At 41.6% G+C, this 27,015-nt stretch overlaps 1 pseudogene across 1 annotated transcript in view; it reads right to left on the minus strand.

Moving 5' to 3' along the window:
* The window catches only part of LOC308291061 (nitric oxide-associated protein 1-like), an 82,226-nt pseudogene extending 72,508 nt beyond the window's left edge, over positions 1-9,718 (minus strand). The window contains exons 1-3 of the transcript in view: positions 9,416-9,718; positions 5,646-5,858; positions 4,461-5,503 (exon numbers count right to left, since the gene is read on the minus strand). The product of the transcript in view is annotated as a nitric oxide-associated protein 1-like (transcript). The remainder of the gene's footprint in view (positions 1-4,460; positions 5,504-5,645; positions 5,859-9,415) is intronic.
* Between the last annotated feature and the right edge of the window lie 17,297 nt (positions 9,719-27,015).

Below are 27,015 nucleotides of genomic sequence, written 5' to 3' on the forward strand. Positions count from 1 at the left end.
AGATTTAATTTGATTATTGTATTGGAATCCTTCAAGATATTTAAAATATTATTTGTTATTTTGGAATCCTATAGAATCCTACAACATATCATTTTAAATTGAAAAATAGAAAATTACCCTCCAAAAATAAAATAAAATAGAGCTCTTTAAGTTTTAGAAATCGATTTCTAAAACTTCGCGTGGTGAACCCCTCAGCACCGCACCTACTCTGTAAAATACATTATTTTTGTCATGAAATAAAACGCACCCACCTCGAGCCACCTAGCGGCCACCGCAGATACAATGGTTCACAACCCGGAAATAAGCGGCGGTCGAGTTGGATGCACTCCGCCCATCTTTTATAAGCACTATCCCATATGGTTGGAATAAATTCTATGTTCAATGCAATGGGCATGGCTCTTGATAGAGCCACGGCTCTCTTTAATTGTTTTTGAATAGAATCCCCAATTTTCAATGTATTTTTAACCCATATATGTTTTATTTTAAAAAAATTGCGTGACTCTAGACTAAGAAATGGGAGCGTGGATAGTGCAATCAATACCTGGTAATGCATTTTGTTCGATCGATACCCATCCTGTCTCTACGTCTCTAGACGCCCACGCCACCACGGCACACATTTGTGCTGCCCAGTAATACAGTTTCATATTCGGTAAACCTAACCCTCCTTTCTCTTTTCCAGACATAAGTATTTTCAGCCTTATTCTTGGTCTCTTATTTTGCCAAATAAAATTTTAAATACAATTTTCTAATAATTTAAATAATAGTTGGGGAACTAAGATAGGGATAGATTGAAATAGAAACAGTAATCTTGGCAGAATGTTCATTCTGATTGTCTCTATCCTTCCAAAGAGGGACAGAGGCAGCAGGTCCCATATATTCAAGTCCTTTTTTATTTCTTTAACTAATTTGTCATAATTTGCCTGATATAACTGTGTAGGTTTAGGTGTAAGGATCACCCCCAGGTATCTAAATCCCTGATTAGATCTCCTAAATGACACCAGGTCATCTAATTGAGATGGCCAATCGCCTGCTATCATCATCGCCTCCGTTTTGGTTGTAGGCCTATTGATCTTGTAACCTGATACTGCACTGGTATTCATTGAGACTTTGTAGAAGGGCTGGGACCGAAGTCAGGGGGTTTCCAGAAATAATAATATATCGTCTGCGAAAAGGGATAGTTTATGTTGATCATTTCCTTCCTTTAAGATGATTCTTAAAGTGGCAGTAACCCTTTAGGTGACAGCCCCCCTTTAAGTAGTCGATCCTTCCCTCAGCTCCCAGGAACAGGGTCACCCCAGGCTTCAGAACGTATGTCCTGGGAACGATGGCCCTGGTGGCAACGACCACCTTCACCTCATCCTCTCTCAGCAGGTTGAGCAGATCCTGTTCCTTCATGATTCCAGGCGTGTCGTAGAGCCAGTGAGCGTCTTTCAGCTCGTTGTGGGTGAACTCTACCACTGTAGTAGAGTTCACCCCAGGACAGTGGAGAGGACCACTGTCCTCTCCATAGTCCTCTTCACCGTAGGCCAGACTGTCTGGATCAAACTCTATGAGATGTCTGCTCCGATCAGCCTGCTGCACCCTGAACGTCCTGCCTACACGACCCACTAAAAATAATTCCTATTTCCTTCACTTGTTTCCTATTTCCTTGTATGTTAGTCCCGCCCACTGGGAGTTGGCTTATCACCTGTGATGTTGTCATCAGAAATGGCCAATGGGACGTCTCCTCTTCTCTATTTCCTCAATGGGAGGGACTAACATACCAGTCAGGCATGCATGCATATGTTGCAAGTCAAATTATTTCCCTCAACTTTTATCTTTTTTTTTAATCTTATTTCTCTTGCAAGAGTTGGCTTGTTTGTGGAGGTGTGTTGGCTTATTAATCTCACAATTTTGGCATCCCTGCCCAGCAGAAAAGGATTATGACAACAAGGGGTTAAATGCAACATAGATTTTTTTACCAGCTGTTTGAGTGCTAGCAGATGCGTGGTGCAGTGCTGGCAGGGCTATATTCTCGAATTGCAACGTTACTGCTATCTTCCTTATTTATATACTTTCTATACTAGTTAATAGAATGGATGCCATCCTTATGTCCTAAACTGATCATATGAGCACCCCCTCGCAGCACGAACAACAACAACAACTTTTAAGGTAAGCTAAGCTAGTTAGCCTGTTAGCTACGATCTTTACACTATAGAGGATAAATACTCTTATTACAAGTAAAAGCTAGTTTAACTTAATGACAACACATCATTGATTATAATTGAAATAAAAGCTCTTCACTTTTGTACACCTGTGAATGCTATTGCATTGTTTACTATCTTTCAGACGGTGACATAGTCCAACCAGGACCATTATGAAGGCAGCTTTGAGGGTCTCATAGCAAATATTTATTGCAATAAAAGTATATATAGTCCATGCCTTTTTTTTAACTGTTGAGAGGGTTTCAAATGTTGTACTGTATGTTGTGTTATTGAGATGATAAGGAATGTTCCCAATGATGCTTTAAAAGTTTAAATGAAGGAACATAATGCTTTAAATACACACTTGTCATTTTCTAGTAATCCCATTTGTAGGCTATTTGTAGCTATTAAAGCCAAATGTATTAATTGTTTTGAAAGTAACAGATAGGACTTAAATGAAGATTAAATATGAAAGGATATTTATATTGGCTTGATTAGGATTAAATCGATGATGATTTACAATGATATAGTGAAGTAATGAACACGCATAGGCTGCAGATAACTGACAGGGATATATATTTGGGCTAATATTAAGCATGTCTGTCCGTTCTGGAGTGGGTTGAGTTGTTGACATGTTTTAGGCTTATTTGTAAAAACGTAATGCATATCACACAACACAAGCCAACGGTGTCTTCATGATGACGTCCCAGAAAAGTGGAGAATGGATAAGATGACATGACCTGATCAACGAGCGTCCCGTTATGGAATCGGAAGGGGAAAGGTTTGCTAGCAGTCATACAAAATGTGCTTCCACGAAATACTGATTTGGTTCAATACTTGCTTTCAAATAGACCTACACAATCTGTTTATTTGTAGACCTATATCAGTTCAATTCAAATGAGCTTTATTGGCATGAGAAGACATAGCCTACGTTTACATTGCTAAAGCAAGTGTCAAATAAAATAAAAACAGTTGAAAATGGGTAATTATGATCAATACTGGAATACAGAGCTATGTTGCATTGTGACATTTTATATATATATATATATATATATATATATATATATATATATAGGCTTATATACAGGGTATAAAGCTTTTGGAACAATTTAAATAGCATTATTTTTTAACTGTTGTAGTTGTTGCCGTGGGGAAACTGGTAAACATTATTACCATGGCCGTCATTAAGTATAAATATCTACATATTGTTTGTACTGCAGACTGAAGTATTTATTAGAAGTTTGCATATGAAAAATCAAACCTCGGTTCGAACTGAAGCGGTGAATTAGAGCAGTTCCAGATCTATGTTTTTGATTCAGATGGGTCCCAGGGACATTTTATGAGTCCCGTTTTTACTGGTGTGTGTGTGTGTGTGTGTGTGTGTGTGTGTGTGTGTGTGTGTGTGTGTGTGTGTGTGTGTGTGTGTGTGTGTGTGTGTGTGTTTTTTTTTACCGCAACGTGCTCTCTCTCTCTCTCTCTCTCTCTCTCTCTCTCTCTCTGTTTTCACCGTGCGGTTTGTAAGTTTCACTTTCGGTTTAGAAATCAGCATCACTTGCTCTGTCTGGCTCTCTCGGCTCTCTCTCTCTCTCTCTCTCTCTCTCTCTCTCTCTCTCTCTCTCTCTCTCTCTCTCGCGCGCGCATGCGCAGATCCTGTTCATACTGGTGAGTGAGTGAGTGAGTGAGTGAGGACAAGGCATGGGACAGACATGAGCATACATTGGAAGCGGCTAGTCACCGCTTCAAAAAAGGTACAGTTTCATGACAGTACACTGGTACAAGGTCAACTGAAAGCATATACCCAAGAAAGCCTATCCTTTTTTTTTTTTTTTTCTTCTCCAAATCATAACATTGAATGACAGACAGAACGGGTGTGCAACGCATTGTCACAACTCATTTATCAGCTGAGTGGATGAGTGTTGCCATTTAAGTGACATTGTTAACATAAGTTACAGAGTAAAATTACAAGGTAAAACAATCCCATCTCATCAGTTAAAACTGATGAACGTAAACAGGACATCGCTAGTAGAAAAAGCCCAAATAAGGGGGGCGTGGCCAGGAATAATGTGTATAGTACCCCTGTTTGCTGAAGTGCTACAGCCTCTTCAGCTCTTTAAGGGAGAGATCGCCCTCTGTCTGCGAGGAGGCTACCTGCAGCCTCTCCTGTCTCTTGAACATCCTGTATGGAGTCGGGTTGATGATGGGAAACTTCAACAGGTTCAGAGTGGTTCCAGGCCAGGGTGAGATGGTAGCTTTATGGATGACATCAGAGCCTTTAGACTTGCAGTAGTAGTCAGAGTCCAGCAGGGTGTTGAACAAGGTGGACTTGCCAGCATTGGCGGTGCCCACCAGGAACACGTCTCCCTTGTACCTACAGGACCTCTGCAGGCTGGAGATCAGCTTCTCCACACCGTAGCCCGTCTTGGCACTGATCAGGTGGATGTCTTTGACATTGTCTCCCAGCCCGGCCTCAGATTAGTACTGGGTCAGCTGGCGACGGATCCTCTGCAGGTAGTTGGGGGAGTCCCCGGGCAGCAGGTCCACCTTGTTCCCCAGGACCACCAGATGTTTGTTCCTGCCCACCAGAGGAGTCTGGAAGGTCCAGGAGGTCCACGATCAACAGCACCAGAGCCTTGTGAGACTTGATCCCGCTGACCACACTCCTGTAGTCCTCTTTGGACATCTTGACTGCAGCCTTCTTGTGGTGGGTGAGGAGGTAGCAGCGCTGGCAGGCAGAGCTCCTCAAGGCTGTCCTCCTGGGCCTCCTGAACCAGGGGTTTGAACTTCTCCTAGGGCACGTAGCCCGCCATGTGCTGGTCCGTGCAGTGCAGCACAGCACCACAGCCCGAACAGCACATACTGCTGCAAGGTTCGTCCACGTCCGGAGTGCCGAACACCTTCTGCTCTCCTCTGGCTTTCATATTCCTCCTCTTTATCTTGGCGGTCTTCAGCAGGTCTGGGTCCAGAGGGAAGTGGACGTCGGTGAACTGGATGGCGGACAGGTCTGGTTCCACTGGCTCCTCAGTCTCTGGCCTAAGAGACTTGAGCTGCTGCTCCAGGGTCCTACGATGCTTTTCTTTCAACGTTATCTGTGCTGGTTGAGCAGCCACCATGGTGGTGGGGTTGGGTTGGGTCAGATGTTCCTCCTCCTCCACATAGTCCAGGAACACAAACTGCTCTTCTCTGTCTGGGTTTACCATGGAGGTGTAGCTGTTAAGACTCCTGTTCTTGTCCACAGCCTCCCAGGGTGTTGCTCTGCGGACACTGTAGCACCTGAAGCCCCCGGTCCTCCAGACCCCCAGAGCGGCCTCACGGTGGACAGTCTGCCCGGGAACAGAGGCAGGTCGCCAGGCTGCCGTCCACCCAGCCTCCGCTGTCTGCTACTGACTCCTGTAGTCGGCTCTCTGCAGGTTTTTTGTGTCATCCCCACAAAGAATGGGAGGGCCAATCACCACTGGTAGCTACGAGGTCCTCTGTGTTTGGCCCACAGGTAGCACGTTCTGCTGCAAGGCTCGTCCACGTCCGGAGTGCCGAACCGCGGTACTCTACCACTGGTACACTGGAACCTGGTCTACTGTCCTCTCCACAGTCTTCTTCACTGTAGGGCAGACTGTCTGGATCAAACTCTATGAGATGTCTTCTCCGATCAGCCTGCTGCACGCAGAACGTCCTGCTGGCCTACACAACCCACCAAGGCCTAGGCCAGAAGAATCTGGATATTTCATTATATCCCAGATTTTCAGATATCCACATAGAAAAATATCTAGGTTCACACAACAAAGATAGCTATAGGTCTAAAATAATCGGAGTCCCCAAACATCCGCTAGGGGGACAAGCACACACACAGTAGAGTTCTCAACGGGCCTGAAAATTAAGGCCCGGCCCTAACTGAGCCCGACAGGGTCGGCCCGAGGCCCGGCCCGACCCTAACTAGTTTCATCATCTTAAGCCCGAAGCCCTAAAAAGCCAGAGTGAAAGAAAATAAACAAATTTAAAAACGCCTCCAGGTGGCGCCACGCCGCCACCGTGGTGACCGTACCATGTGTTATTATAGCGAGTAGTAGGCTGAGAGAGTGAGATTAGCCTACCTTTCCACTTTTGGTTCGGCAATGTTAGCATGTTCTCTCATGAAGAAAAGTTTAATCCTTAATCCTCCTCATCTTGTTCACACGGTGCAACGCATGCATCTGTCTGCTCTGCATGTGCCGTCTCTGTCACTCAACTCTCAGTGAGTCTCTCTCTCCTCCACTTTCTTTCGTTTCGTTTCGGACAAATTAGGAGTCGACCTGTTGTAACCCCACCATCGTATAGCTGCTGCTGTCGCTGATTTATGACCCTGGGCCTGGCTGGCCTGGATAAGAGATGCACTGATCTGCAAGTTCTAAACAAGTCAGATCGTGATGCAAAGCAGACTTCAGTGGGTTTGCAGATTGAATGGTGTTTTGGTGCGCAACACCAGCCTGCTATTATTAGCAACCTGCTGCCAGCATCGCTGACTGCGGCTCTCTGTCTCTCACTCACTGTACTCTGCCTCGTCTGCTGCCAGTGGTGTGCTGCTCCGAGTGCTCGTACGGTCACATAGTAAATAAGCGAGTGAAACGCCAGTCAGCGCCATGTTCTTTATCTTTATTAAATATGAAAAAAAATGAACTTTTTTTTTTTTTTTTTTACTTTTTTTTTACTGAACCCGAGGCTCGGCCCGACCCGACTAATTAGCATAAATTTTGAGCCCGGCCCGGCCCGAAAATGTCGGGTCGGGTCGGGTAGGGTCGGGTTCGGGCCGAAATTGAGAACTCTAACACACAGTAAAGTCTTCAGAGATATCCGTGTTCCATCGTGTAATGTGTAAATATTACTTTTTTGAGTTAACGGACCCCAACTCTGGTGGACAGTATCGAACCTTTTGTGTGAAAATTAGACAAGAAAACAAGCTTAAGTTTTGTTTTAACATGGGCGTCAATGGTAAATTGTGACATCAGAACTTTTGATATGTTGTTACTAACATAGGCCTATTTATGAAAGAAAACAAGTTGAAAGACAGAATGCCTGCACTATAGTGCCTGCTTAAAGGTACCATATGTTCATGCATAAGTGGCTGTGTTTGACTGATTCAAGTAAAAAGGGAATACTTTCAAGTATAATGTGGCATCAGTCCCGCCAGCTCTCACTTGCAAAGCCAGTGCTCTACTATCTGAGCTAACTCCCCTCATACAAGCAAGTTCCGCAAGGGAAATGTTGAGAAGTGTTTTATCAAAATGAGATGCACTTTGGCTATTCTCAACCAGCACTTATACAAATGCGATTATTGCCCATATTTTTATTTTTATTATTGCCCGACTGAAACCAGTCATTATCCAGTTATGTATTTGTAGAATACGGGTATCGATCCTGTCACCTCTCTCATGCTAAGCGAGCACAGTTGGGCCATAATGTCTAATCGACCGGCTTCATCGGGAATCGACTCCTTATATATAGTTTAATTTATATTAATTTATTTGCACATACATTTTTATCAATTTACTTTAATTAAAATGTTAACTTTTCCCAAATATGGGTTAGGGTTAGGGACCAAAACATAAGACCCATTTTGTCTAGGGGCTAGGGAATCCTAACACATTCATTCAGACACCAAAATTGCAATAATATTATATTTATTTACATTTGAATGCAATTTTTGAGCGGCATTATTTACATGATTTGTCAGAAACAAAAATAAATAAATAAAAGATGGATATATAATAGAAGATCGGAAATAACAAAAAGGAGGGCTAACAACAACAAATGATTAACTACAACAAAGGCATAAGGCAATCTTTTCCGGAGGGATTCAACTCAAAATCTAATGGTCAGCTGGCGGGGGAGTTATGGTCAGCTAGCTCTCACTCGGAGCAACAATGCTTCCCCAAGGACGGTCTGGTGAAGATTGGCTTTTATAGCCAAAGTGCAAAGAGCGCTCCGTTGTCTGTCTGTCTCCCACACCGACAGAGGAGCCCATTAGACGCTTCCCCCCCAATGTTGCTTATACCCTTTCTTTCAGAAGTTGATTTAATGTTTTCCATTTAATGATTTCCTTTATCGTCATCTTCCGCTAATGCACGCAACTGTTTTCGCCAGGTTTTAAGGTCTTATTAAGTGTGCCTGCCATGCAATGGCAAAACACTTATTGTAATCCGCCATACTTAATTAATTAAGTCATTAATTAAGTAGTTAGTTTCGCCACAAAGTTCGGCACGTAATAAGTGCCGCACGATTTACGCCACCGCCGCAATATATACATCAAAACGTGCGGCTCGGCCGGGAATGGGGTGCTATTACTTTTCTAAGAGAAAAGTTGTATCGTTTAATTGATATTAATTTATTAGTGAATTAATTTTACCCATTGACTTATAATGGGAATCGCAAAAACTCACATTCAATATTTTTTTTCTCGCAAACCATAAGGGCTACAGTTTCAAAACTTGGAGAGGAGATTTATAATGATATCAAGGATTAAATAAAAAAATATTTCGTCAGTTGGCCTCATGGTGGCGCTATAACAGTCCACTTTACCTTTCGGCCTGTAACTCTTGAACCGTGGGTCGGAAAATTAAAATTCCTTTTTCCCTGGATTCCTTGGGTCATGACGCATCTCCTCATATAGGCCACGCCCATTTGCGTTAGGATAGATTTTCCGCCATTTTGAATTTTCTTCAAAACACACTTTTTGCTCCTTTTCCTACATATTTTCTCCAAATGTCACAAAAATCGATACACACGATCTATGGACTCATGCGATAAACATATTTAAACGATATTTTGATAGTCCATACCGTTCTTCCGTAACAGGGTTCCAAAGTTAGCGGGAGGAGCCCGTTTTGTAAGAAGTAGCCATAAATCACAAACGAAACATCCAGTCAACACCAAATTTTAACCACAAGTGGGGGGCGCTATACTGAACATATACCCAAAAGCATTTCCACTTCGACCCATAGGGGGCACCAAAAACGCGCAAAACGTAACCGTTTCATGCCAAAACGTGTTTTTCAGGGGGAACGACTCTCTCAAAACGAAACACTAACACCAACCGCTACACAAGGTTGCACAGACTTAGCGAGCTGCAGGCACACTTAAAATTTCGTAGAAATTTTCTTTTCTAGTTTTAGTTGTTTCTCATAAGCTCCCAACCCTCCTTGCCCATCGGCCCGCCCCCACCTTTGCGCACAGGTTCACCAGGAAATACGCGGTCGCGGCGGTACTGGTGTACCCGTCACCGCTACTGGTGGTGGGGGTTGGTGGATGCTGGGATACGTAGTCTGGATACTGGCTGTTCGAGCCTTGTCCCCGCCTCCTCCCCTGGTCAGATGCTTGAGTCTCAGCTCCTCTCTGAAGCAGTAGTCCATGAGGCCGGGAGGCTCCCGGGCACAGAGTTGGGCATAGGCGTCGGCCAGCGCCCGGAATTTAGTTACGGTGAGCTCTGTGGGCCGCAGGGTGGGGTCCACGTCAGCCTCGTGCATCATGGCCGCCGCCAGCTCCATGCGCCGTGCCTCCGGGAACAGCATTTCTATTCCCTTGTGGCAGTACTTTCTCCACCAGCTTCAAAGGCTGTTCTATCTGCGGACGAGCCAGGGGAGTGAAATGAACCTCTCCCACGTCCACGTCAGGTTTGGGGACGAAGGCTCGTCCACGGATGGTGAAGCAGTCGTGAACGGAGCACAGATATGGGCCATGACAGACAGATGACTCCTCTGTCTACTGGAGGTGGAGGCTGTCAGACGCACGGCTACCTCCTTCTGGAAGGTGAGTGTGAGCCGTGTGCCTCCGTAAGCAAAAGGCCCTCAGACTGCCCGCTTGACGCACTAGACTGCCCTCAGATTGCCCGCTTGACGCACTATTTTGTCCGTCAGCTTCATGTCCAGCAGAAGTTCTGTAGCTGATTCAGTCCCTCCCACATCAATGCCTTGGTGTAGTTTTGGACAAAGTCCTCCACTGAGCCATCAGCTTCACATTCTGGTGAACAGTACCACGTGTCTGCAGAGAAAGATCAATACAATGGCATTTTCACGTAAAATCCATATTTTACATTTTATTATAAACATACCAAGGCTTTATAATAAAAAGTAAAAAGCATACCCTCTTCATCAACTCTGTCAGATGGCAAGAGGCACTTTGTGTGGTTGTGTGCTAGCAGCAATAAGACTTCCAGACAGTGGTCAATTTCTTAATCTCTTCAGAATAAGAGTATCCCTGGAAACATTGAAATATGATTTAATTTGCATGATTCATTAAAACTATAAATTAAACATTAAAATTAAATTATAAAATATATATATATGTTTTTGTGTAACAACCAAACCATTTTGGAACCGAAATAGGAACCATTAGGAACCGGAACCATATATATGTTTTTGTGTAACAACCAAACCATTTTGGAACCGAAATAGGAACCGTTAGGAACCGGAACCGATAAGCAGAACTGGAAACCAGACTCATAAAAGTCCAAACGATACCCATCCCTAATATTCATACTGTCCTGTTTTACGTGAGAAATTCAGAGATTAGCAATCTGCCTTTAGGTTCCTACCACTGAATTAAAGATGACATCCTCATGCAAAAAGTACATTTTGAGTGGTACACAGAAGGTGTCTTTAATAGTGTGTAATACCGTCTTACAAAAAAGCATAGCAATTTATTAAGTACTATACCTGTAGAAGAAGCATCTCTCTGTGGAATTCGTGAGGTGTAGGTGTAAGGAGTCCGAGCTCCACTTGTCAGTTGCTTGCATCCAATCATCCTCTCCACACTCAGTCCATCGCCACAACAAAGAATGGGCAACGGTTCTTCATCAGCTACAGGAACATACTCCTGCATTTGAGCTGCGGTTGGCCGATAACACACCTAGGTTGACCTTTGTAACAGAAATGTATAAATAAGTAGGTTGATTAAGCTTACAATTATACTAGCACCTTATTCATTTAAAACAACATTTACAGAAAAGTATATCTTAGGTTGCTTTTGGTGTTCATTTCTTTGGTGTATTTGTGTGGAATGTGTTATTCCACCGTCTTTTAGATTTTTGACTCTCATGACCAGGATTACCATTCGTTCACGCAGTCTTTGAAAATCCTTAAACATAAAGAATGGTGTGTTTACGTTATTTATAGATTGTGCCGCCCTCGTTATATAGCTGGGATAACTTGGCAGTGAGCGTAAACACCTTCCCTCTATTAAGACTCTGGAGACGTCTTCTCTTTGACCACATGTTTTAATAACAGAAAAGAAGGGTAAAACTGAAATCAGAAAAAAAGCATAATCAAAAACTATGCTTAACGTAAACAATTGCGTGTCAACTAAATTACTCCTGTACTGTATCACAATGCACATGAATAATATATAACAGACAGTTCTGCAACAAAATGACATAATCATCACAGGTGAGCAAAAATAACATACAGTAGGTAGGAAGATTATAAGACTAGTGTAACTGTAACATGTTACAAACACATTGCATGTAAATAATGTCTCATGTAACTGTCCCAATTGCATACGTATGCACATTAATTACAGACACATTCTATAAGGCAATTACTTTAAAGCTACTAAAGCCTGCACATTAATGCCAGAATTAAAATAAGAAGCACCAATGTTTCATTGGCATAAACACAGTTGTTGTGGACAATACAAAATATACAGGCCATTCTGCAGAAAACAACAACTCACTCAGTTACTGTAGGTACAGGTGGAAATCACAGGTGAGAATTAGACCAAACATACTAGACAGGCCTTGCAGAATAAACTTCACAAAAACGTTCTTCCATACAACAAATAATGATCTACAATCATAGACTAGAACCAAGGCAGTCAATACAGTATACCAACGATGCTACGGTAGGGGGAATAATAAGGCAGATGTTTGCAGATACACACAGGAGCTTTAGCTGTCCTCCCATGTGACTTCTTCTTCTTCTTCGTGTGATTTCTGGCAGACTAGATGCCTTGCGGCACATTGCTGCCTCCCTCTGGCCGGGAAAAGTCCTCATTTTGTCCTTTGTCTATATTCCAAGGCCTGTAGCGGCAATGAACTCCAGTACTGCTTTCACAGCCCTTGGCTGGTTTTCTGTGGGACTCAGGAGACTCTTGAGAGTTATTTCGCTTGCGGGCTCACTTACCACTGCTGTGTACAAAGTATTTTCTTTCTTCTGCAAACCGCCTGCACTCCAAGAGGACATGTTTCACTGTCTGTTGTTGTTGACACGTGTCACAGAGTCCGTCTGGGTGTTTCCCCATTTTTACCAAGTCCCAGGCCAGTCCACAGTGTCCCATTCTCAGTCTTGTCATTGTCACTGTCTGTTTTCTCTCAGCCCCTAAGTATCTCTGCCCTTTATTAACACTTTCCTGGATACTAAAGTAGTGTCTTCCCTTCTTTTCCATTTCCCACTGCTTCTGCCACTCTGAAGTTACCTTTCTTTTAATGATGGATCTACATTCATATGCTCCTATCGCTAGGTCTATATCCACCTCCTTTCTGAGAGACCTTTTGGCGACTTTATCCGCCATCTCATTTCCTTCCACCCCCACATGAGCTGGTACCCAGAGGAAACCTACTTCCCCTCCTGCCTTCTCAATTCTGTAAGATGACCAATAGCTCCACCATCAGGTCTGACCGGGCCCCCAGCCCTCCTTCCCCCATGGCCATAAGCACAGCTGCAGAGTCTGAGCACACAACTACCTGCCCTGGCTTCACCTGCTCCACCCACTGCAGTGCCCAAATTATGGCCATCAGCTCTGTCGTAAATACTGACACCCCTTCCGACAGCCTTTTGCACTTTGACATCCCTAAGTTTGGGATTACAAAAGCAAAACCTGCCTTTCCTGACTTATAGTGTGGTATGCTATGTCCAAAATACAGCTCCTGTAGGATTTTTGTGCCAAAATTGATTTTTCTGCAGATTTTGGTTCTATAGGGTCCAAACTATCAGAAAATGACGGGGGTCAAATTTTCCGACCCCTCCCTCATTTCATGGGGGCGGGTCACTTCAGTTTTGGCCCTATTCGGCTATGTATTCCCAATTTCCCATAATATTTTTTGCTAAAATTGATTTGTTTGCTGTTTTGGCTTCTATAGGGAACAAACTATCAGAAAATAACGGGGTTGAAATTTTCAGACCCCGCCCTCAATTCCTGGGGGCGGGTCACAGTTTTGGCCCTATTCAGCTATGCATTCCAATTTCCAATAGGATTTTTTTTTTGCTAAAATTGTTTTGTTTGCTGTTTAGGCTTCTATGGGGACCAAACTATCAGAAAATGACAGGGTTCAAATTTTCATACCCCTCCCCCATTTCCTGAGGCGGGGAGGGGGGTTTCAGTTTTGGCCCTATTCGGCTCTATATTCCCATAGATTTTTTTTTTCTTCTTTTCTGTTTTGGCTTCTTTAGGGACCAAACTGTCAGAAAATGAGGGGGTTCACATTTTGCATTCAATGGAAGATGCCAGGGCAGAGCCCCTGTAGGAAGATCTTCCATGTGTCCCATAGCATGATCTGACGGAGGACGATTATTCTATCAAAGTTCTTATTGTTGATGCCATGGGTTTGCTTCAGAACATGAAAAAGACAAAAAGCTGTCAGATCTTCAGGATGCATTCAACAAACGCATCATAACGATGATGGCTGGCTATGTTGAGGGTCAAGTTGTCTTTGATAGGTAATATTAGGTATATGGATCAGTCGAAAAACACAAAGTCTTCATCCAGAGATGAAGCTCACTATGTCCATCAAGGAACTCCTGACTGTGTGATCAACCAAGGAGAAGTTGAAATGTGTTAGGCCAGGGACTGCTTGAGTATTTCTCAAGGGACAGTTCTTTCAAGCTCGTTGTCATATATGATACCTTCATTAAGGGACATGATTTTGAGGAGGTGCACACATCGAAGAGGCTGCTGACACCGATGTCCAATTGCCCTGAGCCCTGAGCTTCCACCAATTGAAGAGAATTGGTGGAATTCAGAGAGTGGAGGGTATGTTCCAGTCAGGTGTCTTCTGTCTTGCCCTCCCTGCTCCAAAGGCAATACTTGAGCTCATCACATGTGATGTGGGTGCAAAGCAGGTTGCAAGGGACAGTCAGTCTCTGCAAGTGCATGAGACTTTGCCAACAGTATAAAGGCCCATTCTCACTGGGCCAGATTAACAGATAAATAAATATCTTTCTCCATTCAAGTGGATGGTAAGACACAGCTAAAAAATATCTGTGACAGATATTTTCTTTTATCTGTATCTTACCATCCACTTGATAACAGTGATCATTAATAGATCCTGTATTTGACTAGAATAATAACAGGTCAGAAGTATAAATGCTACCCCATCCTCCTCACTTGAACTGTTCCTACCTAAACTATTGAATATCCTCAGAATATACTGTGAAGTTGTGTATAAAGTACTGTAAAGTACTCCCCCCAGGATATGAGGGAGGGGTCTGAAAATTGGAACCCTGTCATTTTGTGATAGTTTGGTCCCTATAGAAGCCAAAACGGCAAAGAAATCAATTTTAGCAAAACACTCCTATGGGAATACATAGGTGAATAGGGCCAAAACTGAAGTGACCCCCCCCCCCCCCCCCCCCCCTAGGAAATGAGGGAGGGGTCTGAAAATGTCTACCCCGTCATTTTCTGATAGTTTGGTCCCTATAGAAGCCAAAACAACAAAAGATAAAATATGTTTTAGCAAAACAATTCTATGGGAGATTGGGAAAACATAGCCGAATAGGGCCAAAACTGAAGTGACCCGCCCCCAGGAAATGAGGGAGGGGTCTGAAAATTTGACCCCCATTATTTTCTGATAGTTTGGTCCCTATAGAAACCAAAACAGCAAACAAATCATTTTTTTGCAGAAAACTCCTCTGGGAAATTGGGAAAACATAGCTGAATAGGGCCAAAACTGAAGTGACCCTCCTCCAGGAAATGAGGGAGGGGTCTGAAAATGTAACCCCCATCATTTTCTGATAGTTTGGTCCCTATAGAAGCCAAAACAGCAAAAGAAATCTATTTGGCAAAAGAATCCTTTGGGAAATTGGGAAAACAAGGCCGAATAGGGCCAAAACTGAAGTGACCCGCCCCCAAGGAAATGAGGGAGGGGTCTGAAAATTTTACCCCCGTAATTTTCTGATAGTTTGGTCCCTATAGAAGCCAAAACAGCAAAAAAAAGCCATTTGGGCAAAAAAATCCTATGGGAAATTGGGAAAACAAGGCCGAAAAGGGCCAAAACTGAAGTGACCCGCCCCCAGGAAATGAGGGAGGGGTCTGAAAATTTGACCCCCGTCATTTTCTGATAGTTTGGTCCCTATAGAAGCCAAAACAGCAAAAAAATCAATTTTGGCAAAAAATTCCTACAGGAATACATAGCATACCGCACTATTAGGATCTTTGGCCCCATCTGTAAATATTTGCAGATGCTGTGCCCAGGTGCTTTCTAACCTTCCTTCTACCATATTATTATATGAGTCTTAGCTGCTGATCCATAACAAAGACAGTCTATTCTTGACCCACCATTGCTCTATATATCATGATTTGGGTAACTTGGTCTGCACCCCATGAGCTTCCAGATAGACACCTCATCACATTAATCACCTTTCCACATTTCTCTATTATGCTGTCAATATGTTTTTTCCATGTGAGCCTTTCATCAAAATGTACTCATAATAATTTAAAATCCTTAACCCTCTCTATTTCCTGCCCATACATAGTCAAGCCCTCCCCCTTGTTCCACTGATATTTTAAAACCCCACCTGCTTCCCCAGTCTGTTATTTTATTTATAGCTCCCTGCATTTTCTTTATTATGTGCTTGATGTCTCTCCCTCTTTTCCACACCGCTCCATAATCTGCGAACAGAGAGTGCCCGAAGCCTGGTCCTACCTCCTGGTATATATCATTTATCATAACATTAAATAACACCGGACTGATTACACTTCCCTGCGGTGTTCCGTTCTCAATAACTGTCCCATCTGATAATGCTTCTCCCACTCTAACCTGTATAACTCTGTTCTTTAAAAAGTCCTGAATCCAATTCAGTAGGCGCCCTCAAATTCCTGCGTTGTATAACTTTATGGCTAACCCCTCCTTCCACAGCATATCATAGGCCTTTTCTATGTCCAAAAACATTGCTACCAGTCCTTCTTTATTTATCATGGCTTTCTTAATATCAGAGTCCAGGGATATCACTGCGTCCATCGTGCTCCTACCTCTACGGAAGCCACTTTGCACTGGATTGAACCACCCCTGCTTCTCCAGCTTATATACTAGCCTGTCAGTCACCATTCTCTCCATTATTTTGCATAACACTGCTGTTAAGGCAATAGGCCTGTATGATCCTGGCTTTGCAGGGTCCTTCCCTGGCTTTATGATTGGGACAACAACTGCTTGCTTCCAGGCTGCGGGAAGGGTTCCTTCTTCCCATATTGTATTTATGAGAGCCAGTATCTCATCCAACACCAAATCTCCTAGTCCCTTAAATAGCTGGTAGCTTAGCCCATCCTTCCCTGGTGCAGTTTTCCCCCCATTCTTTATGGCCCTTCGTAGTTCTGTCATAGAAAAATACAAATTAACCACATCAGTGTTATCATTGTTTACTCTGAATTTGGAGATGTGTTGCCTTAATGTTTCATTCCTTTTCATTATTCCTTCCTCCCCAATATGTGTTCCACTGTGCACAGCCTTAAACTTGCTCTCACACATTTTTGCTTTCTCTATATCCTTTTTGGCCACCACCCCATCCTCCTCTAACACTGGCATTAGGGTTGCCACCTTTCAGAAATTGAAATAAGGAACACCTCTTCCGGGCACGCGGTGCGTGCGTTCTGTGCGCGTGGCACAGCCGCCGGCCGGCGAAAAAATGCAGTCCCAAACCCATGAAATGCATAGAATAGTTATAACTATAACACACAACATGGTATAACCTATATTGTTTTGCAGTTTGAAGTGGCCAATTGTTTCTAAAATATGAATAAGTTAATTTTGTATGAAATAAAGCAATGTATGAATGATTTGAACCTGGCTCTTGTATTGGGTCACTTGGTGGTCAGTAAAGAGAAGGTAGTCAAGAAACCATTAAGTCATATACTTAAAGTTTAACTCTAGCTCAACCGCAGCCTGTACGCTCTTGAAGAGACACGGCAACGACAAAACACCAAACAACCTTCCATTGAGAATGCATTAGTACGGCGCCCCCAGTGGCCATTCTCAGACGATAAGGAGAAGATGTTTCACGCATATGTCTGTGGTGCGCCCAAAGGAACAGGTCGATAACTTAAACAGGACACCAAGATTTGCAAAAAACTAGAACGTTTATTCACATGATGGCAGTTTATCCAGATGAACTGTATTGTTTTACACATGTAATTGGGGTAATAAAGAACATTGGAAATGTGACTCAATCAGTAAATAGATGGAAAAACGGAGTTCAAGAAGAGCTTGACACAAATTGATGTAACACTTTGGGATGAAGATGCAGAGAAGTTCGATACAACTCCTACAACTATAATAGCAATCTCAGGATGTTTGCTAAAAGACTACAGAGGCAGATCTCTATCAATATTAAAAACATCAAAGATAATAATTGATCCACAATTCCCGGAAGCTTTTACAACATAAAGAATGTTATAGGAATTTGGATAACATGCTAAACAAGAGATCTATAACAGAATATAGCGCAAAGAAAAATAATTACTAGGTGAAGTCCAAAAGTTTGTTAAATACTTTTAGAAGAGATTGCAGTTGTAATTAGAGCATTCAAATGAAACCTAAAAACATACAATCTTTTTATTTTTTCAGGAATATATGTTTTAGTTAAAATCTTTTTTATTAAACGCATTAATGTATTAATTACATTACATTATTTAATTTTACACTGTCCTATTCAAAATATGCCAGATAATGAAGGTATCTTTTATTCCAGTATTATTGAAAGATATGCTGCAAGACCCTATATATTGGAAAGTATCTGTCTACCTGAATTTGCTGCCAACTATACTGCCCTACAAAGGCAGAGTGCAGTAACTACGTTTTGGGACACACCGACTTATTTGTGTCGCCCAACGGTCAAATTAGCCTTCATGATATTGGGGGCTGAACAATTACCTCAAGAACAGATGTACAATCAGTGTAATATCACTTTTATATCTTTATCTCATTTGGCTGATAAGCTGTCACACTTTTAAACCCATTTTTTGGTGAAATTCAAAAACGTAGTTACTGCACTCTGCCTTTGTAGGGCAGAAAAACAATGTTACAAACAACATAGAAGATGATGAAGCTGACAGAAATAATGTGATGTATCTAATGATGTGATGTATCTATAAAAAGGGATTAGGCACCATGTACAAACGATGGAAGCTGTTATTCGATAAATATTATTGTGCCCAGTTAATGTACTGTGGAGAGGCGAAAACAATGATATACAAAGTGGACATCTGACATTCAGGAACATTATGTGGCTTTGAAAACAAAGGCCCACCGGAGCATAGTTGGGACAATATTACACCTTGTATGGAACATGACCAATTGATTCGACATGAAGGTGAAGAAGTGGAACGAGAAGTAGAACGAGAAACAGAACAAGAAGACCTTGATGATAATAAGAGACCATGGCACTAAACAAACTGTTCTACAGACTGAGACCAACGGCAGCAAAGGTCCTGCTCAAACACACCAGTCTTTGTGAGCAGCAGGAGGTCTGGCCTTGGCGCCTGAGCACACACGGTAACTTCTGTTGGTGTTCAGAACCCAGGAGACTGACCTCTGTTCCTTTCTCCCTTCCCGACCACAAGCCCTGCTGTGGCCACACCTGGCACCAGTGTCCACAGGCCACGCCTTATTTTTCCTTCCCTCCCACCTCCCCCTGACCCTCAAAACCATGTTCCCCGACGGCTGTTGCCTCGCTTCCAGCAGGTGAAGACATTCAGTGAAGCCTGTGTGATTAGGGCGGGTCATACTTTTTTTATTTTGGAAATCCAAACGTGTTGGGTGTCCATTTAATGTGTTTTTTGATGGGGAATTCAAATATGACATTATTTTTGTGATAGGACAACTCTAAGCTACATCAATTTGCATTTTTACATTGTTAATTGTACCCGTTCTATCTCATTTATAAGATAGAAAAATCCAAATGAAATCTTAACATGTGGGGTGTCTAAATTGTGTGTTTCTTTATGGGGAATTCAAATATGTAATTCTTTTTTGGATGGAATAACTCTAACCTACATCATTTTGTACTTTAAAAAGGGAGAAATGTGCAATTTTTACCGCTTTTTAGGATATTTTTATAAGACACAAGGGAAATGTTTTATAATGACAAAGCCAAATCAAATGTACCTATTTATTAACCATTTAAGTGCATAACAGTGAATACACTTAAGGATATCAAATATCACTTCCAGAATGTTGCTAAGTTGAACAAGTCCTGCTTTGACTCAGCCTTGGACATCAGCCTCCTGCTGGTATCCTGATCCCTGATACCTCCATCCCTCTTTTCCTGGGAGAAGTAAAGTATTGGAGGAAGCTTCAGTCACCATTTTGACAACCCTCTCAATACTTTGGGTGTGGCATGTTGGCCAGTGAGGTACCTCCATGGGGGTGTTGATAACGTTATTCAACTCTGAGGTGTTTATTGTACAGGTGCGAGGTGGCTCTGCACATCTTCTGACTAGCTAATCATTTCAGCAATGCTGGAAGCATCATCATTGGTGTCTTTCTGCTTTCTCCAGACAATGGTGTTGTCTGACAGATTAGGACCATCGAGTTCAACAATGACCACCTGGCGGAGGGGAAGTTCACCAGTGTGTACCAGACCAGCAGATCCTCACCAACCAGACCAGCTTTCTGCCTATAGGTGCAGCTCCAGCTTCTGCATTACTCCAGCTTTGACACCAGTGTTAAGATTTGTTGAGTCCCCTCCAATGGCCCGTAAGGTCTAATCAAAACCCCACTCTCTCAGCCATGCAAAAAGCTTGGCAATTTGCTCTGCATGTGGCTCCTCTTTAGTCCCTTTTTCTGGGGTATTGGAACAGATAGTTGCTGCCAGGCTCACTGGCAATACTGTGAGCCTGGCAGCAACTACTCCTCAGTAAGAAGCAGAAAGACACCTGAGATCAATGATGATGCTTCCAGCATTGCTGAAATGATTAGCTAGTCAGAAGATGTGTAGAGCCACCTCGCACCTGTACAATAAACACCTCAGAGTTGAATAACGTTATCAACACCCCCATGGAGGTACCTCACTGGCCAACATGCCACACCCAAAGTATTGAGAGGGTTGTCAAAATGGTGACTGAAGCTTCCTCCAATACTTTACTTCTCCCAGGAAAAGAGGGATGGAGGTATCAGGGATCAGGATACCAGCAGGAGGCTGATGTCAAAGCAGGACTTGTTCAACTTAGCAACATTCTGGAAGTGATATTTGATATCCATAAGTGTATTCACTGTTATGCACTTAAATGGTTAATAAATAGGTACATTTGATTTGGCTTTGTCATTATAAAACATTTCCCTTGTGTCTTATAATAATATCCTAAAAAGCGGTAAAAATCGCACATTTCTCCCTTTTTAAAGTACAAAATGATGTAGGTTAGAGTTATTCTATCCAAAAAAGAATTACATATTTGAATTCCCCATAAAGAAACACATAACTTAGACACCCCACATGTTAAGATTTCATTTGGATTTTTCTATCTTATAAATGAGATAGAACGGGTACAATTAACAATGTAAAAATGCAAATTGATGTAGCTTAGAGTTGTCCTATCACAAAAATAATGTCATATTTGAATTCTCCATCAAAAAACACACAAAATGGACACCCAACACGTTTGGATTTCCAAAATAAAAAAAGTATGACCCGCCCTACTGTGTGATGGTCAGACAACCTGCCCTAGAGATCATCTCCTACCTGCAGAGAGCCGACAACAGCAAACCTGCCCTCAGATACCTGCTGTATGGATTAAAGGGCTCTGGAAAAACCATGTCCCTTTGTCACACTGTCCACTACTGCTCATCACAAGGATGGCTGGTGCTACACATACCTGATACCTAGCTTGTAGCAGGAGGAATTAGAAATCATGGAGGACATCTCGACACAAAAGACAATACCAGAAATATGTTAATTCACCAAGAATACTGCAAAAATGTTTAGATAACTAAACACCAAGCAAAAACAAATGATGGATTACTATCGTCAATGGTGTAAAAAATACAGTACTTAATACAGTACATAAATTAAACAAGAAAAAATACCTGTGCCATACCACATTTTCCTCAGTGAATCAGGTTTAGGAAAAGTTAATCTGATTGCATTGATCCATTATGAGATTATTAAAATGAGTTGACTTCATCAAACCCAATGAAGTTATCTCTTTGCTCACAGCATCAACAGGAGTAGCGGCTTTTAATAGGTATGACACTCCATGCAGGCTTATGTCTGAAATCATCCCAATCAGGATGCAGTTATTTACCACTGACACAAGAAAAGCTAGCACTACTACAAAAAATCTTTTTATAATTGATGACTTTCTACTCCAAGTAATAAAACTTTTGTGTCAAATCAAAGGCACACACATATTTTTAAAACAGACCCAGCTTCATGTACTATTGAAGAAAATGCACATAACCGATTTGGCACTATTTCAATTCTAGCAGTCAGTGATCCCACCAGTAAAGCAAAATTATATATTTAAAAAAAAAAACATAATAGCAAATATATGTGGTAATGGATGGGATTTGTTAAAGTTGTTAGAACTTGATGAGATTATGCGACAAAAAGATGATCAAAATGTTGCTGAAAATGTTAAACCGGCTCAGAGAGGGAAAAACTACAGATGAAGACCTCCAACAATTGAAATCAAGAGAAATAAAACCTTGGACACTAACTACCCAGAAGAGGCGCTTCATGTGTTTACTGTGAATACTTCTGTCGATGCTCACAATGACTTGACACTTTCTAAGTAAAACTTTTTTCATAGTCTTTGGACACTGTCAAAGACAAAGACATAAGGCTAATAACTCTAGTCTGCACTTCAAAGAAGATATTCAAAACTGGAGGTCTATGGACAATGCTTAACATTGCAGTTGATGTGCTGTTCACTACTAATGTGATGGTTCCTGATGGATTAGCCAACGGTGAAGACATTCAATGAAGCCTGTGTGATGTTCATACCATCTGCCCTAGAGATAATCTCCTACCTGCAGAGAGCGGACTATAGCAGACCTGCCCTCAGATGTCATGTTTCGGGCAGTGTCACATACTGTGGTTGACATGAGCATTCCAGCAAGCAGCATAGGCAACCGAAGCAGCAGAGAGAGAATACATTCATCCCTTATTGTGTGCCTTAACCACCACCTCCACACTGCCTTTGGACTTTGACTTTCTGCCGACCCTACAACTGACAGGCAAGACCATGGCACTTCACAAACTGTTCTACAGACTGAGACCAACGGCAGAAAAGGTCCTGCTCATACACATCGGTCTTTGTGAGCAGCAGGAGGTCTGGCCTTGGCGGCTGAGCACACACGGGAACCTCTGTCCGTGTTCAGAACCCAGGAAGCTGACCTCTGTTCCTTTCTCACTTTCAAACATAAACACAAGATATTCATTTTTAGAAATCATGGATAACGGCAATGTGGACTTGTTCTTTCCTTTAAGACAGAGTCTAACATTTTCCTAATTTCCAAAGCTACAGTAAAACATGTCAGCGCCAAATACAAAAGTCAATACAGGAAATACAAAATGACACCAAAGAACTTAACTAAAACTGTAGCCTGTAGTTTCAGTATCAATTCATATCTTTGTTTCGGTAATGTCAAAAACCAGCGTTAATCAACTGAGCTATTTGGGATGAAGCTGCAGAGAAGTTCGATACAACTCCTACCACTATAATAGCAATCTCAGGATGTTTGCTAAAAGACTACGGAAGCAGATCTCTATCAATATTAAAAACATCAAAGATAATAATTGATCCACAATTCCCGGAAGCTTTTAAAAAAATAAAGAATGTTATAGGAATTTGGATAACATGCTAAACCAAGAGATCGATAACAGAATATAGCACAAAGAAACAGAATTACTGGGTGAAGTCCAATAGTTTGTTAAATATTGTTAGAAGAGATTACAGTGGTAATTAGAGCATTCAAATGAAACCTAAAAACATACAATCTTCTTTTTTTTCAGGAATATATTTTTTAGTTAAAATCTTTTTTATTAAACGCATTAATGTATTAATTACATTACATTATTTTATTTTTCTCTGTCCTATTCAAAATATGCCAGATAATGAAGGTATCTTTTATTCCAGTATTATTGAAAGATATGCTGCAAGACCCTATATATTGGAAAGTATCTGTCTACCTGAATTTGCTGCCAACTATAGTATAAAAAACAATGATACAAACAACATAGAAGATGATGAAGCTGACAGAAATAATGTGATGTATCTATAAAAAGGGATTAGGCACCATGTACAAACGGTGCGAGGAAGCTGTTATTCGATTTCATAAACACAATCGAAACAAATAAAGAGGAAGATATTATTGTGCCCAGTTAATGTTATATCTACTGTGGAGAGGCGAAGACAATGATATACAAAGTTGACATCTCACATTTGAAGAACTTTATGTGGCTTTGAAAACAAAGGCCCACCGGAGCATAGTTGGGACAATATTACACCTTGTATGGAACATGTCCAATTGATTCGACATGAAGGTGAAGAAGTGGAACGAGAAATAGAACAAGAAGACCTTGATGATAATAAGAGACCATGGCACTTCACAAACTGTTCTACAGACTGAGACCAACGGCAGCAAAGGTCCTGCTCATACACACCAGTCTTTGTAAGCAGCAGGAGGTCTGGCCTTGGCGCCTGAGCACACACGGTAACTTCTGTTGGTGTTCAGAACCCAGGAGACTGACCTCTGTTCCTTTCTCCCTTCCCGACCACAAGCCCTGCTGTGGCCACACCTGGCACCAGTGCACCACAGTCCACAGGCCACGCCTTATTTTTCCTTCCCTCCCACCTCCCCCTGACCCTCAAAACCATGTTCCCCGACGGCCTGTTGCCTCGCTTCCAGCAGGTGAAGACATTCAGTGAAGCCTGTGATGGTCAGACCACCTGCCCTAGAGATCATCTCCTACCTGCAGAGAGCCGACTACAGCAAACCTGCCCTCAGATACCTGCTGTAAGGATTAAAGGGCTCTGGAAAAACCATGTCCCTTTGTCACACTGTCCACTACTGCTCATCACAAGGATGGCTGGTGCTACACATACCTGATACCTAGCTTGTAGCAGGAGGAATTAGAAACCATGGAGGACATCTCGACACAAAAGACAATACCAGGAATATGTTAATTTACCAAGAATACTGCAAAAATGTTTAGGTAACTAAACACCAAGCAAAAACAAATGATGGATTACTATCGTCAATGGTGTAAAAAAATACAGTACTTAATACAGTACATAAATTAAACAAGAAAAAATACCTGTGCCATACCACATTTTCCTCAGTGAATCAGGTTTAGGAAAAGTTAATCTGATTGCATTGATCCATTATGACTATGAGATTATTAAAATGAGTTGACTTCATCAAACCCAATGAAGTTATCTCTTTGCTCACAGCATCAACAGGAGTAGCGGCTTTCAATAGGTATGACACTCCATGCAGGCTTATGTCTGAAATCATCCCAATCAGGATGCAGTTATTTACCACTGACACAAGAAAAGCTAGCACTACTACAAAACAATCTTTTTATAATTGATGACTTTCTACTCCAAGTAAACAAACTTTTGTGTCAAATCAAAGGCACACACATAGTTTTAAAACAGACCCAGCTTCATGTACTATTGAAGAAAATGCACATAACCAATTTGGCAATATTTCAATTCTAGCAGTCAGTGATCAGTAAAGCAAAATTATATATTTAAAAAAAAAACATAATAGCAAATATATGTGGTAATTGATGGGATTTGTTAAAGTTGTTAGAACTTGATGAGATTATGCGACAAAAAGATGATCAAAATGTTGCTGAAAATGTTAAACCGGCTCAGAGAGGGAAAAACTACAGATGAAGACCTCCAACAATTGAAATCAAGAGAAATAAAACCTCGGACACTAACTACCCAGAAGAGGCGCTTCATGTGTTTACTGTGAATACTTCTGTCGATGCTCACAATGACTTGACACTTTCTAAGTAAAACTTTTTTCATAGTCTTTGGACACTGTCAAAGACAAAGACACAAGGCTAATAACTCTAGTCTGCACTTCAAAGAAGATATTCAAAACTGGAGGTCTATGGACAATGCTTAACCTTGCAGTTGATGTGCTGTTCACTACTAATGTGATGGTTTCTGATGGATTAGTCAATGGTGAAGACATTCAATGAATCCTGAGTGATGTTCATACCATCTGCCCTAGAGATAATCTCCTACCTGCAGAGAGCAGACTATAGCAGACCTGCCCTCAGATGTCATGTTTCAGGCAGCGTCACATACCGTGGTTGACATGAGCCTTCCAGCAAGCAGCATAGGCAACCGAAGCAGCAGAGAGAGAATACATTCATCCCTTATTGTGTGGCTTAACCACCACCTCCACACTGCCTTTGGACTTTGACTTTCTGCCGACCCTACAACTGACAGGCAAGACCATGGCACTTCACAAACTGTTCTACAGACTGAGACCAACGGCAGAAAAGGTCCTGCTCATACACATCGGTCTTTGTGAGCAGCAGGAGGTCTGGCCTTGGTGGCTGAGCACACACGGGAACCTCTGTCCGTGTTCAGAACCCAGGAAACTGACCTCTGTTCCTTTCTCACTTTCAAACATAAACACAAGATATTCATTTTTAGAAATCATGGATAACGGCAATGTGGACTTGTTCTTTCCTTTAAGACAGAGTCTAACATTTTCCTAATTTCCAAAGCTACAGTAAAACATGTCAGCGCCAAATACAAAAGTCAATACAGGAAAGGAAATACAAAATGACACCAAAAAACTTAACTAAAACTGTAGCCTGTAGATTCAGTATCAATTCATATCTTTGTTTCGGTAATGTCAAAAACCAGCGTTAAGCAACTGAGCTATTTGGGATGAAGCTGCAGAGAAGTTCGATACAACTCCTACAACTATAATAGCAATCTCAGGATGTTTGCTAAAAGACTACGGAAGCAGATCTCTATCAATATTAAAAACATCAAAGACAATAATTGATCCACAATTCCCGGAAGCTTTTACAAAATAAAGAATGTTATAGGAATTTGGATAACATGCTAAACCAAGAGATCGATAACAGAATATAACACAAAGAAACAGAATTACTGGGTGAAGTCCAATAGTTTGTTAAATATTGTTAGAAGAGATTACAGTGGTAATTAGAGCATTCAAATGAAACCTAAAAACATACAATCTTCTTTTTTTTCAGGAATATATTTTTTAGTTAAAATCTTTTTTATTAAACGCATTAATGTATTAATTACATTACATTATTTTATTTTTCTCTGTCCTATTCAAAATATGCCAGATAATGAAGGTATCTTTTATTCCAGTATTATTGAAAGATATGCTGCAAGACCCTATATATTGGAAAGTATCTGTCTGCCTGAATTTGCTGCCAACTATAGTATAAAAAACAATGATACAAACAACATAGAAGATGATGAAGCTGACAGAAATAATGTGATGTATCTATAAAAAGGGATTAGGCACCATGTACAAACGGTTCGAGGAAGCTGTTATTCGATTTCATAAACACAATCGAAACAAACAAAGAGGAATATATTATTGTGCCCAGTTAATGTTATATCTACTGTGGAGAGGCGAAGACAATGATATACA

This window comes from Nannobrachium achirus (assembly GCF_963921795.1).
Source record: "Nannobrachium achirus genome assembly, chromosome: 9".
NCBI lineage: Eukaryota > Metazoa > Chordata > Actinopteri > Myctophiformes > Myctophidae > Nannobrachium > Nannobrachium achirus.